Here is a 14,621-nt window from a genome sequence, read left to right on the forward strand (position 1 = left end):
CAAATGGGACATCTATAACACACCCTCCCTCAGAGGGTCAGGGATTATTGTAAAAGAGGGGGCAGAAAGATTTATAAGAGCCAGAGGTAGTGTCTGCAGTGTAAGGGCTGTTGCATACTGAATTTACAGCAACCATGATTGCATGCACAAGATCTGCATAAGATCTAGCCCACCCTACCCACTGCCCAAATCCCAGTGTGCTTAGGGAGAGGTTCATAAAGTTTCATAGCAAGAGGGAAGGGAAAATCAGTTTTCCTCAGGTACATGGCCTCCCAGAGGCTATCTATCCTTGCTCTAGTAGATGGTCTTAAAACAAGTGGTGAGTTTAAAAATAAGAGCCACATGGAAGTTGAAATGGAAAAGTAAACAGAGGATAAGGAATGAGTTGGAGGAAAAATAAAACATGTGAATTTGATCAAAATGGATCATATTCATGTATGAAACTCTCAGACAATAAAAAAGAGAAAGAAAAATGCAAGTGAATCCATGGCAACTACAAACAGAGCAGCATTTGGTTGGGGCAGCGGTAGTAAGAAGCAGCAGGAGGGACATAAAGGTTTCCATGGCAATTTGGGGAATAATGGCTATGTCTTGATAGTGAGGATAGTGTCATCAGCGTGCGTGTATAAATTATGAAATGTGTTAATCATTAATCAGTACTATGGTCCCTTAAAATTGTGGGATTCAAACATTTCAATTGAGTCCATGTTAGTTTTGTGAATCTTATTTGTTCCCCACAGGCTTCAACTTTGAGCATCATGGCCTTTAGCATTGTACTTGTCCTAGGTTCTGGTATGGTCTCTTTGCTTGATGGATCATTGCCAAATTGGTATCTTCTACTACTTGCTTACCATGCCGTGCCTCTACAGAATGAGGCATTCAATCATGCTTTTCCCATAGTGATTGACTGAAGTCCCTCTGAAACTATGAAACAGAGCAAAAACTCCTCTGTTAGGCTGATTCTGGTAAGTATTTAGTCACAGAGACCTGAAAGGTAAGCAATGAGCCAGTGAGAGCCTCTGTTCCACACCTACCATAGGTAGTATTCCTGGAGGCTGTCCATCACATTATGTGGTTTCAGACATACAAAGTCTTTGGGCGTTCAACTTTATCTCTTCGTTATTCCTCAGAAAAATGAATTCTGAAAACTGCTCATTCCTCAGGCATTACACTGGCCTGCTCTGTCACCTGGCAGAAAGCACTCAAAACAGTACTCTGGTCAGCCCTTGTCTATGAGTCTGCAGGCAGGTGTAAAGGATCCCTTTAAAAGTCAGACCCCTGCCCACTTAGTGCTCTCTTTTGCTTTCTCTGCTCTTTTGCTCTTGCTCTTCTCCTCACACCCCCTCTCTCTCCTCTCTTCTTTTCTGTTCCTGGTGTCTCTGTATCTCTTCACTTCCCCCTCACTCCCCTTTCTAAATAAACCCCTCACTCAAGCACTGTCTGCCTGGTGTGTTATTCCCTCTGCCTTGGTCACCCTCACCTGCTATGGAACCTGCTATGTTCTCCCACGTGGTCCCTTACCTTGGGATCCCCTTCTCCAGCTTTATTTCTATAACTGTAACAAAAGAACACCTCCTGCTACTCAAATGTGTTCTAACAGAAAATGTATTTAAGGCCTTTTAAAGGGGGTTCCTTTGGAAACATAAGCATCATCTACTTAGTGTAAGAGAGTCTTGATGTTGTTGACGGTGTACTTAGCATTTTACATAGTCATTGTTCTTTCCGGACTGTGATTTTATTTAATAAATAATTGAACGGTGTCTATGCATTTTAATTTACAGACTGTAAAAGTCACTGTACATGTTGGTAAAATATTTTTAGCAAACTTGGTTTTTATCTGTATTACAGAGATTTTAAACAAAATCTTAAAATGTAATTACAAGGAAGCTCCAAAGTCCTTACAGAGGAACCTATGAAGTGTTGTGCTTTTGCATATATCGAGTCAGCCCTTCCTGGGATGAAGCTCAGGACTTCTGAAGCCTCTGGGCTAGGTTTGAAGACAGTTCTTTGTTATGGCTGCATATCTCCTGTGGGGGCTTTCACTTGTGTTTGCTTCATTCTTCTTTTAACTGCTTTCAGATGCTAAGAGGACTATCATTTGCTGCTTGGCTTACTATTTTCCATTGGGACTCTGTTGAGGCAGAGGTCAAATTAACTCCAAAGCTTTCCATCCTAGCCATTTATTTCTCTACTGTTTATTTCTTTCGCTCTGAGTAGGAATTTAGCATTTAAACATAGTATTTCAGAAAAGGATGATGGAACCCAGCATCCTGAGTGCTGATCAACCTGAGTACAACTAAATAGCACAAGACTAAGCCTGCCCTCCCCCAGTGATAAACAGCTCAGCATCTCAAAAATAAAGTAGTCATAGATCATTCATTTTTTAGACAGTTTTTGTTTGGACTTCAGGATACTGAGACATGACCTTAGAGCCCAGCCATTTCCACAAGTTAATATGCAAATCAGCAGGTAGCACTTAAGCCATGGAACTCTGGCCTTTGCCATACACATGAACAGAAGCCAAATACTTAATCCTGAAATCCCATGGTCTCCCTCCTCCAATGAAAGTCACAGGAACAGCTACCTACTGGAATATGGTAAAGTTTAAATGAATAACACATGGAAAGTTCTTAGTACAATGTCAGGCATGCTGTAAGGGCTCTTTATACTATACCTGAAAGTTGTTAATATTTAATACTCAATAACATTTTATCTTCTTATGCAAGGAACCTGGGTTAGGAAGATGTCAAATACTGATCTATGTAAAGAGGTTCTCAATAATACAGTCAAGGATAAAAAAACAAAACAAAACAAAAGGAGTACTAAGATAAAGGCTCACACAGGGTAGGTACATTGTCAGGAAAGAAGAGCAACACTCATATCAGTTTGAAATCAGGGATGACATCAATCATAAAAACCCAAAGAAACATCATCAGGGGTCAAAAAGGAGACACCTTGAGAAATGCCAAAGAGCCAAAATGGCAGAATTCCAGAGTAAATGCTGTACTTGAGTAGGAAACATCCTCCAAAGGCTTGCGATAAAGATTTCAGTATCCATTGATAGAACATTGGGGAAGTTACTGCATCACAAGGGCAGTAACTTCATCAGCAGACTTATCTGATGATGGATTTATACTTTGATGACGTTACTGGGAAATGATAGGAACCAAAAGATGGGGTCTGAGACTAAGAATCACCAAGCAAAATTCCAATTTCAGTGATAGTGAGAAGAGTCTGTGGTTGCGTATTGATGCGAGCATTTTTTTTTTTTTATGAGATATCCAGGGCACATAAAGTTGTAAGGATGAGAATGGCACACAGAGGGCCACTACAGAAAAGACCTCATCTCATAACAATACTTCATACTATTTACATGAGGCCAGTGAACCCATGTATTTCTAATTCAGTTTGGGAAAATATGTTCCATAGAAAAAAAAATGCTATCCTGTATGAATGACCTGTTGGTGTTAAACTCTGTTGCAAACCATGTTCATTTCTTTATAGATCTTTCATTTTAGCCATAAGAGTTACTCACGTTGTCTCAAGATTATTTTATTTGCTCTTAGTTTTGTCTATGAATTTCTCACTTTTATCCTGCTGTATGGAGAGCTCAATTTAATCTAACCACTTCCTTTAAAATGATTATACAGTAAATTAAATTCAACATATTTCACATGTTATGCCCAGATCAAGGACTCCCAAAAAGATCGCTATAGAGGAGACAACTCACTGAATGCAAGAACAAAGGTTTCTTTATTGAATCGAGATACAGCAAGGACCCCACTCATTCAAGAACAAGTGAAGTGCCACTTTTTGTCTGAGGGTGTTTTTAAAGGGGGAAGTTCAAAAGACTGGATGTCTTGATATTATAAAGTTTTTATGGTTACATAGGATGAAACAAAAAAAAAATGTATGTTTAGGCAGAACGCAACTAAGCAGGAAGAGTGGAGGAGTTAAGTTTGTTAATTATCTCCTAGGCGAGGGCTTTTACAACTACGAATTGACAACTACCTGATCTTCTTTAGGACAGAGAAATGTTGACACAGCTGAGGGTTGTTATCTGATCCCAGGCCTCTGTACCCAGTTCTTTGTTTAGCTTTATATGTTGGGCTGCCTTTTTTGGGAACTCAGGCTTGAATTTTTTTTTTCCTATATAGGCTTTGGAGTCTAAGTTTTAGACTTTTATTAATTTTTCCCTTGCTGGAAGAAATATGCAATGAAATACAAACAGTCAAAACATCAGTGCTTATTAAATTAAATGTCTCTTTCTTTCCAGCATTCTGTCTACCTTCATGAACAGTTCAAACTGGTTAATCAGAGAAGGATTGGGTTTTACAGAACTTGGCAAGTGAAAATAGTGGTGTGTGTTGTTTTCCTTTTTCTTTATCAGATTCTTACTCCCTGGAGTTTGAGATACAAGGGAGAGGATTGGGATGCAGGGGTTACCCAACCTAGCTGGTTTCTATTTCATAAACTCTGTGCATTTGTCTCAGTCTGACTGTATGTCCATCTTCTATTAGGTTCTGTTAACATGGTATGTGCTGTGACTCTTGGAGGACATTACCCCCGGCCTCTGTACAATCTCTGATTAGGCCCTCTGTTTCCAAGAACATATATATATATATATATATATATATATATATATATATATATATATGTCCAATACCAAGCCTATGTGTATATGCATCTGCAAATGAAAGGGAGCCCCTGACAGAGCTCCCAGTAACACTCTTGCTGCTGTTGGCTTTGTTCTTCATGCCAGCAGAGTGATGAGAAGAGAAAGTTTACAGCTTGCAGGACAACCAGCCAGAGTAAAAGAACACTCTTCCATTTTTTGCAGCCACTGACCCACTTCTGATGCCTGTCTCAGAACAGGCTGTCAGTTTGACTTTATTGGGAAATGATACCATAGCTACTATAATGTAAATGTGGCAGTATGTTCAGGTCGCTGCTGTCTCACCTTGCCTCAAAGTTTGTGTAGATTTTCTGTTTAATCCTTATACTCTGATAGCAATGGTGGTGATTAATGGTCTTCAATGTAATCTTAAAAGGTCCCCGGTGCCACCGCTGACTGCCTCCTTCAGCCTGGAGGGCATTCTCTCCAAAAGGAATACTTCTTTTTAAGATCTTAAATTTTGAATATCCACAAGTCTAGGATAATAGGACATGCTGCACTGTGCTCCGTGTTACCAAATTTGGCCACAAAGAAAGCAGTATGATCTGAAGCAAAAACCTTTGGAAGACTCCTCCACAGAAGACACACTCCAGTGATGTGAAAGTGTCTTCTTTGCCCTGGGGACACTGCATCTCTAGGAAAAGACCTGAGCTGCTGACAGGAAGCCCTGCCAATGAACAACCCCAGACCAGCCAGTCTTAGACACAGTGCAGACAGAAGAAAGATGAATAGCCTGGTTGTTATCTAGCATATTAATCTTGGTCCATTACTTAGTTGTCTTGTAAGCAAGTTTCTTTGATTCTGGATTTGTGGTCTTCCTCTGAAGAAGGGTAACCTTGAGGTGATCTTAAAATACTGTAATTCCATGTATAGTAGGAAGAATGAGGAAAGACTTTATGACAGTCTACTCAGTGGTCATATGAGATTATTTCTCTAATACCCTTTCACAGCTAGATTTTATTCATTCTTAGAAGTCACAGAGATGTTACATAAGTAGTCACTGTCAACATGATTAAAGCAGAGGCAGCAGCGAGAGACAGCCAGTGTATACACACAGGGGTGGACTAAATACTAAGGAAATCCAGATAAATAGCAGGTAACATGTCTGTTCCTAAAAATACAGCAGTATCAGAGTGACACCAATTTATCACATCCATGTCCAAATGCATATGTATAGCAGTCTGTCCTCACCTTTCCCCATTCCTTCTACCTTCACCCATTCTTTGCCAAACTCAAGGTCTAATCCTATTATTAATTTTATTGTCTTCACTAATATTATCTTTGAAACATAAAACATATACACTCGTCAATAAAACACATAGCAGATCATCTGCCACCAGAATGGTTTAAATTACTAAAATTTTATATTACTACATGTGATGACTAATCTTGATTGTGCCCCTGACACACCTGGGAAGAGCGACCTAAGAATTGCCTTCATCAGTTGTCCTGTGGGTATGGCTATAGAACATTTTCTTGACTGATAATAGGTTTGGAAGGTCCATCCCACTTGTGTAGTACCATCTGTAGACAGGTAGGTCAGGGCCATAAGGAAAACAGTTGAATATGGCTGGGAGCAAGCCAGTAAGCTGCTTTCCTCCATGGTTTCTGCTTTAAGTTCCTGCCTTGAGTTCCTGCTTTGGTGTCCCTCTATAAAGGACTATCATCAGTAAAGTGAAATAAACCAATCCCTCCCCCAGTTGCTTTTGGTCAAAATATTTTATTACAGCAGCAGAAAGCAACACAGTACACTAACTATAAGAAGGAAATTTCAGCACAGAATTATCTATGTGTCTGTGTAGACAGGCTTTCAAGCCTCTATTCTGAGTCTACCTTCTCCTGTGTCAGGGTTACATGGGATCCACCATACCAGGCTGGGATGATTCTTTTTTATTTCAAAGTGGAAGTTTTATTTGGAAAAAGGAAAGGGAGTGGGTAGAGAGAAGAGAGAGGAAGGAGACAAAGAAAGGGAAGAAGAGATAGGAAAAATCCTATCTACCCCCTCAGAGCAAGAAAGGAAGAGATGGATGACTCTTATAATGCAGAATATTTAGTTAATAAGATACTTAGTAACAATACTTTTTAACTGGGTGAAAGTTAAAGAGTTTTCACTGTGTTAAAAAACAAAAGAAAAACAAACAAGCAAACAAAAAAGTAGAAAATTGTTACATTTTAAAAGAAGAAAATGGAACAATATTAGACAAAAGTCAGATCTACTAATGTAAGACATGGGACTATTTTCATTTTTATTCTTTGAAATGTGTTTCCTAAGAGTTGTAGAATGAGAATATGTAAAGTTTTAAAAGAAGCACAGATGATTTGTTTATTGCAGTTACATTTTATGACTGTCGGAATTTAAGATTGTAATTGAAAATAAGCAATCTATCTTATAATAGCAAGAAAAAGCTAGAAATTCATTATCTGTTACTGTTGAAATTGAAAGTGAAAGTGTCAGTGTCATTTACTCACATCACCACACTTTATACTCATGTAGCATGGCATCATTTTATTTATTCTTTATTAGTATGTCAATGTCACATAATCCAATATAAGTTAAGCCTTATCCATACTCTAACTCCATGTAATTGGAGCTTCTGCTGAATATTTAATTCAAAACTCAGGACTGAACTTTCCAGTTCACATGGTCTTGGATGATTTACTATGCAGAAAAGGAATTATCTTTTCTTCTGTCATTTTGAAATAAGGCCAAGGTCACTACTTACACTTTAAATTTTTATGTATTTATTTCATGTTGTCAGCCTCTAGTTTAGAAGTAGAAGAAAAAATATGCTTGCACTGATGCTCATTCAGGCCTTAAGTTGGCAGTACATTGAGTACCATGCTACTGGTTGTGATGTGGAGAATAGTAGTGACTTCATGGGCTGTGAAATGCATAGAACATAGAAAGGGTCTGTAAGTATCATTACCACATTATACTGACTGAATACTTAATGAGTATTGAAATCTTCTTAAAAGTTCATTTTAAGACTTGAGAGCATTTCCTATTTCCAAATAGATATAATTTGGAAAAAAAAAACTAGCCTTCTAAGCACTATCTGAAATATTGTACTATCTAAATGGTGACAGCCTTGAAGGTATCAGGGCAACTCCGGTGTATAACTCCAAGAAACTTACTATTGATTTGATGATAACAACTTTTCCAGAAGACATGAGTAAATGCTTTATAAAATAGCCAAAGATGTGCTTGCCTGTGTCTAATAATTTTAAACAGCAGTAAAGAAATATCAACATTTTAAATACAAAGTGGCATCTAGTAGGTTTGCAGTCAATTTTATTCATCATTGCTATAGTCAGAGTTCATTTACTCTGCTCACGCCAACAGATATTTCTAAAGGTATCAATGGCTCTATAGATGGAGCAGCTGGTGAAGGAGTCTACACTGGCAGCGAGCCCTCCCTTAAAGTACTTGATGAGAGGAAGAAAAAAATCTTTTCATTGCAGCCACTTGCGTCCTTTTCTTTTATAATCATTTTTCCTTTGCTCGGCAGAAGTCCTTTGGTTTGATGTCCTCTCACCTGCCTCCTTCTTGTTTTAGTCACATATGCTTCCAGTGTCATATTCATGAAATCATTCTCTAAAGCAGCATCACAGAGCTTGACATCCATGCTTTTTCCTCGGAATTCACGGCCAGTGTGGTTGGCTTTAATTCACTTTGAGTTGATGTTCATGTGCTGTATAGGTTTCATTCTTCTGCATGTAGATACCTGTATTCCCAGTGTCATTTACTGAAAAGACTCTCCTTTCCCCAACTGCATATTCCTAGCACACTTGCAAAGAGCACTTGACTGTTTATGATCATATTTATTTCAGGTCTATTTTTCTGCTTCATCAACCTGCTTATCTATATGAAAGCAACATTCTATTTTGGTTACAATAGGTTTATAATATATTTTGTGGTCTCTTTTCCCCTCAAAGTTGGTTTGGGTATTTATGGCCCTTTGTGGTTCCATATATTGGACAATATTGTCTATTCCCACAAAAAAAAATGTCATTGTGATGGTATCCAGGGTTGCAGTGAAACCACAGATTGTTCTGAGTACTATTAGGTTGCATATGAAATACCAGCCCCCCACCCCCCAAAAAAAGACAGGATCGTATATTCCCTAGCTGTGGTTAATTTGGGAAATAATATGAATTTTAGGAGGTGGAGCCAAGTTGAAGGAAATAGGTCACCAGATGCTTGTGTTTTATGTTTATACTTAGTCTCTAGTCCCTTTTTAAATAGCTTTTGACACATGCCCCTGCCTCTCTGGTGTTCTTTGTTATGATAGACTCAGAATCAATGGAACTAAAGACTCTGGACTGAATCATCTGAAACCACTGGCCAAGATCCATCTTCCTTTCCTTTAAGTTGTCCTCAGGCATTTAGCCATATCCACATTAAAATTATAATATGAAAGTTTTAATACTATTTCTTCCAATATATCAGTGCAAAGTGCTTTTCCATTTGTGCATTCTTTGATTTCCTTAATCAGTTTTATAGTTTTCAGTATAAAAAAATTTTGGATTTCTTACTTATGTTTATTAATTAATTAATTAATATTTTTTGGTGTTAAACATTTCCTATGTAATATTCCTCAGAATAAAGAGAACAGCTGATTTTAAACAAGAAGTTTATTTAAACAACAAGATGCTTGACTTGAAGGGAATACTATCTAGGATCATTTTGTTCAAGAGTAATTTACCCCTACTTAAAGACAGATTGCCGTACATGTAACAGCTATGTACAAGAAAGTTATAAAAATTGTCCTTGGTTTTACAATGATAAATGAAAAACATTAAAATTCTCCAATCGAACAAGGTATGCAAGGATTTTGTTGTTGGGTTATTTTGTTAAAACACTGAGAGCAAAATAACTTACCAGAATATAAAGATAAGAGCTGAGTGAGCATGCCACTATGGAGAAAGGGGGATATTTTCACAGAAGCAGTACTCCCCCCCCATACCCCAGACCATCTCCATCTGATGTCAATCAAAACACAACATTGGCCATTTAGTTTAAAAAAGAAAAAAAAAAGTGCAATATGCTTGTGCACATACACCAGTTACTTTATGTACAATAAAGAAATGGGGACAGGGAAATGAAAGAATAGAGAAAACTATACTGTAGTAGTCAGGATGTGGCGGAACCAAATTGCGGCTTTCTAATTGCGAATGTATTCTTGGTCTATAACAAATTCTGGAGTAAAGTAGCAGATTCCCTTTTTAGTAGACACCTCCTGTTTGCTGCTGGAACACATCAATCGTATCTTCATCCTCCATTCCCAACTGTGCAGGTGTGTCTGTTTCATTGATTGGTTGTCCATCAAACCGGAATCTGATCAGCCTCATTGACAATCCCTGTCGTTCACAATAGGCTTTCATTAATTTACTAAGTGGTGTATGCCTCTTAATCTTAAACTGCACCACAGAACCATTCTGCCCCGCCACCTTCAAATTAATATATGATCATTGTTCTCGGTCTTGACTCCTTCCTTGGGTTTCTCTTCGGCCATGGCGAGTGCAGTGGTCTCCTGAGCTGCCGCTTCACAAAAGAAGATTTTTTTACAGTGTTGAATATTATATTGCAATAGCAGTAAAATATTAATATGAATGAGGCTGTCTATTATGAGTTCCTCTATAAGGAACTGCAACTTTACTTATATGTCCACAATTTTAAGCCTTTATATTTTCATGTATTCATTACTTTTCTTTTGTTGTAATAAAACACCATGAGTAAATGCAACTTTGAAGATAAAGTTTGTTTTGGCTTATGGTTCATCATGCAGAATAGAGGTATGTAGCATGAAGCTGAGAAATCCTATGTTAAAACTGTAAGCACAAAGTAGAGAGGGACCTGGAAGAGGGTCAGTACTTTCACTTCTCAAAGCCTGTTCTCAGTGACACACCTTGTCCACTAAGGCCACACCCCTCCATGACCTCTCTAACAGTGCCACTGAGAACCACGTATAAAATGCCTGAATCTATGGGGGATTGCTTCACATACAAATCAGCAATATAGTATAAGTGGCAACTGACCATCTGTTGGTGGTTGTTTTCCATTCTTGACTCTTTGATCTTTGGGGGCCTGCCACTCAGCTCCCAAAGAAATCATACAGAGGCACATTATTTCTCATGAATGCCCAGCCTTCACTTGTTTCTAGCTAGCTTTCCTTAACTTAAATTATCTCATTTATGTTTTGCCTCTAGGACTTCATCTTTCTCTATTTCTTTGCACCTTTCTTTACTTCTTTGCTTACTGTGTAGTTGGGTGGCTGACCCCCAATGTCCTCCTGTCTGCCTCTTTTTCTTGCTCCTGATCTCTTTCTCCCAAGATTTCTCATATTTATCCTTTCTGCCTGCCAGGCCCTCTTACCCTTTCTCTAGCTTTGCTATTGGCCATTCAATTTTTTTATTGTGCCAATCTGGTATTTTTGATAGGCAAAGCAACATAGCTTCAGAGAGCTAAACAAATGCAATGTAGAAGAATGCAACACATCTTTGCATTATTAAAACAAATGTTCCACAGCATAAACAAATGTAACAAATCCTAAAATATTATTCTATGACAACTATCACCAGCTATAAGCAGTTATAATTCAGTTAATAGCAGACAACTGACTCTACAGCATGTCAAGTAAGACAAATACGTTTTCATACCATGCTCCAGGAGGGTAGACTGGTAACTATAGCCAGTCACATGATATCTCTACTTTACTTACCTGTCTAACCTATAGAAGTTTGCTGTTCCTAATGTTGGATGGGGTTTTCAAAACTTCTGTTTCTGAGTGCTGAGTCATGAATCCTTTTCTTTTCTTTTCTTTTCCTTTCCTTTCCTTTTTGATTAAATAAACTGTTAAATTTAGTTGTTTAAAGTTTTATCTAACAACTATAGGTGATGGTCTTCTAATTTCCCTTTCAACCTTCACCTTGTCACTGTCTAGAAATGCCTGAATTTTTAAGTTGATGTTGTTATGCTGCGATTTTACTGGATTCTCAGAAAGACTGGGTCTAGGAAGAATAGAGGAGAGCAAGAAAAGAGATATCTTAATAGAGGGAGCCATTATAGGTTTAAAGAGAAATCTGACACTAGGGAAATGTCCAGAGATCTACAAGGATGACCCCAACTAACAATCTAAGCAATAGTGGAGAGGCTACCTAAATGCCCTTCCCTTATAATGACATTGTTAACTACCTTATATGCCACCCCAGAGCCTTCATCCAGTAGCTAATGTAAGCAGAAGCAGGAACAGACACCCACAGCTAAGCACTGAGCCATACTCCTGGAATCCAGTTGTAGAGAGGGAGGAATGATGAGCAAAGGCGTTAAGACCATACTGGAGAAACCCACAGAAACAGCAGACCTGACCAAGTGAGAGCACATGGATCCCAGTCATAAAGCTGGGGAACTAGCATTGGACCAAACCAAGCCCTCTGCATGTAGGTGCCAGTTAGGAGGCCTGGGCAGTCTAGGGGACCTCTGACAGCAAAACCAGTGTTTATTCCTAGTGCACAAAGGCTTTGGGAGCCCATTCCCCAAGGAGGATACTCTCTCCACCCAGATACAAGGGGGAGAGCCTAGGCCTAACCCCAAACCATGTGACAAACTTTGATGATCCCCCATGAAGGCCTCACCTTCCTTGGTGATTGGATGGAGGGTTGGTGGGATGGGGGTCGGGGGCATGGGAGGATGAGAGGGAGAGGGAACTGGGATTGATATGTAAAGTATAATTGTTTCTAAAAATAAATAAAAAAGAATGATATAGGGGTTCTATATATAAAAGATCATTCCTTCTCCAACCAGTACAGTCTCATGTCTTGCATTCAGATTTGAATTTTTTTAAATCTCTACTTTGTTAGGAGGCAGAGGCAGGAGGATCTCCATGAGTTTAAGACAAGACTGGTCTACAAGAGCTAGATTCTGGACAGAGAAAACCTGTCTCGAAAAAACAAAAACAAAAACAAAATCTCTACTTTGTGAGTGTTACTATGACTCATGCCATGAGTACAGTGTGGCACATAAGTGAAGAGAATGGGTCACCTGGTAGCTGATGCCTGAGAAAGCACTAGCTGTAGGCTACACATTTGGCTTTGAGGTGAGGACTGGTTCCAGTCTCTTGAGAACATGTATTGAGTTTTGACAAATAATTTCTGCACACCAACTGAGGTAACGGTGTGATTTTAAAATCTAGATAACATTAATGAAGTGATCCACACTACTTAGTTTATTAACTTATTTAATTTTTAGGTGGGGGTCTTGTTCTGTAGCTTAGGCTGGCCTTAAGTTTACAGTGTCCCTGCCTTATGTGGTGCTCCTGCCTTACTTAAAGCATTTCCATATACATTTTGCTTTGGTTGACCCACCTCTGGTGCTTCCCTTCCCATCTCTCTGTCCCTGCTCTCTGCTTGCACCCATCTGTCCCCTATATTCTACCTGCAATCTCATGTGCTCTATTAGCTTCCCCACACTCCTTTATTGAAACCCTTTCTCCCTTCTCAGATTTCTAAGTCCATGACATCTATCACCGCCGTGTAACTACATTTACTAAGAAGTTATTTAAGTAGTAAAGAGAATAAATTGGTGAGAGGATGTCAACTAGAGAGAACATACATTTAAAAGGAATACAGTGTAAGCCATGGCATGACATAATCAAAAGAAGAAAGTTTAAAACCCTTTCTTACCAAGGGTTTATTGAATGTCAACTCTCTGAGGTATTTTGTGGTAAGCTACCAAGAGGCACACAGTTCTTTTAGTTTACATTTCAACTCCTTAGAAACAATACTTCTTTATTAGATTTTATGGTTGTTGAAGGCTTTTGAAGTGGCCAAAAAATGAACTTAAAGAGAAAGTCATTAATAATTAAATGAATGAATATTTAGCTGGCTCAATGAGAAATTATTTTCTCAAACCAAGGCTAGAATGCTTTAGCATGGTTTGGAGCCCAGCAATGGAGATAGAGTTGGGAGTCTCTATCCCTCAAATTGTTTCCATTTGTAACCAGGTGTGCAGCTTGGCTGCTGAAGAGACAGGCTAAGGTGTGTATGTGATTAGTGTAATAGTTGGGAACCATAATGGTGTGCATCATATAAATTGGAAAATGTTTTATTTGTTAATTAAAAAATTATTTAATTCCATGTTATTAGGAAGTTGTATTCACAGTGTTAAGCTGAAAGTTCAACTGTGTACTATAATATCTTTTTTTTTTTTTTTGTCAAAACTCTTCTGTCTTAAATGCATCATTGTGACTCCTTAGGAACTAAAACTTAAAACAAACGAAGAAAAACAACAGCAACAACAAAAAAGACTTTAGTATGCTTCTTTACCTGTCTCATTAATTGACAGTTACGTTTGTGCCATGCAACTGGGAAGAATGTTTGGTAGGTACTCAGAGGGGTTGGGAGGTACCTGGATGTACATTTTGGTGAAAGTCCGTTGCAGAATTTTTTTGTGTGTTCTGTTTCCGGTCTTGATTTTGAAAAATGTAGTTAATTTCTGCTTTTTTGTGTGCACGTTATAAACAAATTATATTGTTTCTAACATTATTTATAAGTAAGGAAAATAATTACCACAATTTTAATGATTCTTCTAAAATGGTGCAATCAAAGCTGTTCTTAAATATTTGTTTAAGAAAAATCTACCCAGTTGTCACATTTTTTCTCTTGGTTTAATTTTTAATATTTTCAATTATTTTTTTGTATATGTATGGGAGTGAGTGTATGGATGTGGGTATAATTACCATAGTGCTCAGTTGGAGGTGAGAGGACAACCCATGAGAGTTGCCTCTCTCCTTCTACCGCATAGATCCTGCTAATAAGATCGAGTTGTCTGACTTGGAAGCATGTGCTTTCATTCTCTGAGCCATCTCTGGCATTTCCATTGGCCTTTACATCTTTACATACATACATACATACATACATACATACATATATATACACACACACACAT

General features: G+C 38.2%; 1 pseudogene; it reads right to left on the reverse strand.

Moving 5' to 3' along the window:
- Window positions 1-9,721: 9,721 nt before the first annotated feature.
- Window positions 9,722-10,191, reverse strand: LOC127214960 (small ubiquitin-related modifier 2-like; annotated as a pseudogene).
- Between the last annotated feature and the right edge of the window lie 4,430 nt (window positions 10,192-14,621).

The sequence above is a fragment of the Phodopus roborovskii genome, unplaced genomic scaffold (assembly GCF_943737965.1).
Source record: "Phodopus roborovskii unplaced genomic scaffold, PHOROB, whole genome shotgun sequence".
In the NCBI taxonomy this organism is placed as follows: Eukaryota; Metazoa; Chordata; class Mammalia; order Rodentia; family Cricetidae; genus Phodopus; species Phodopus roborovskii.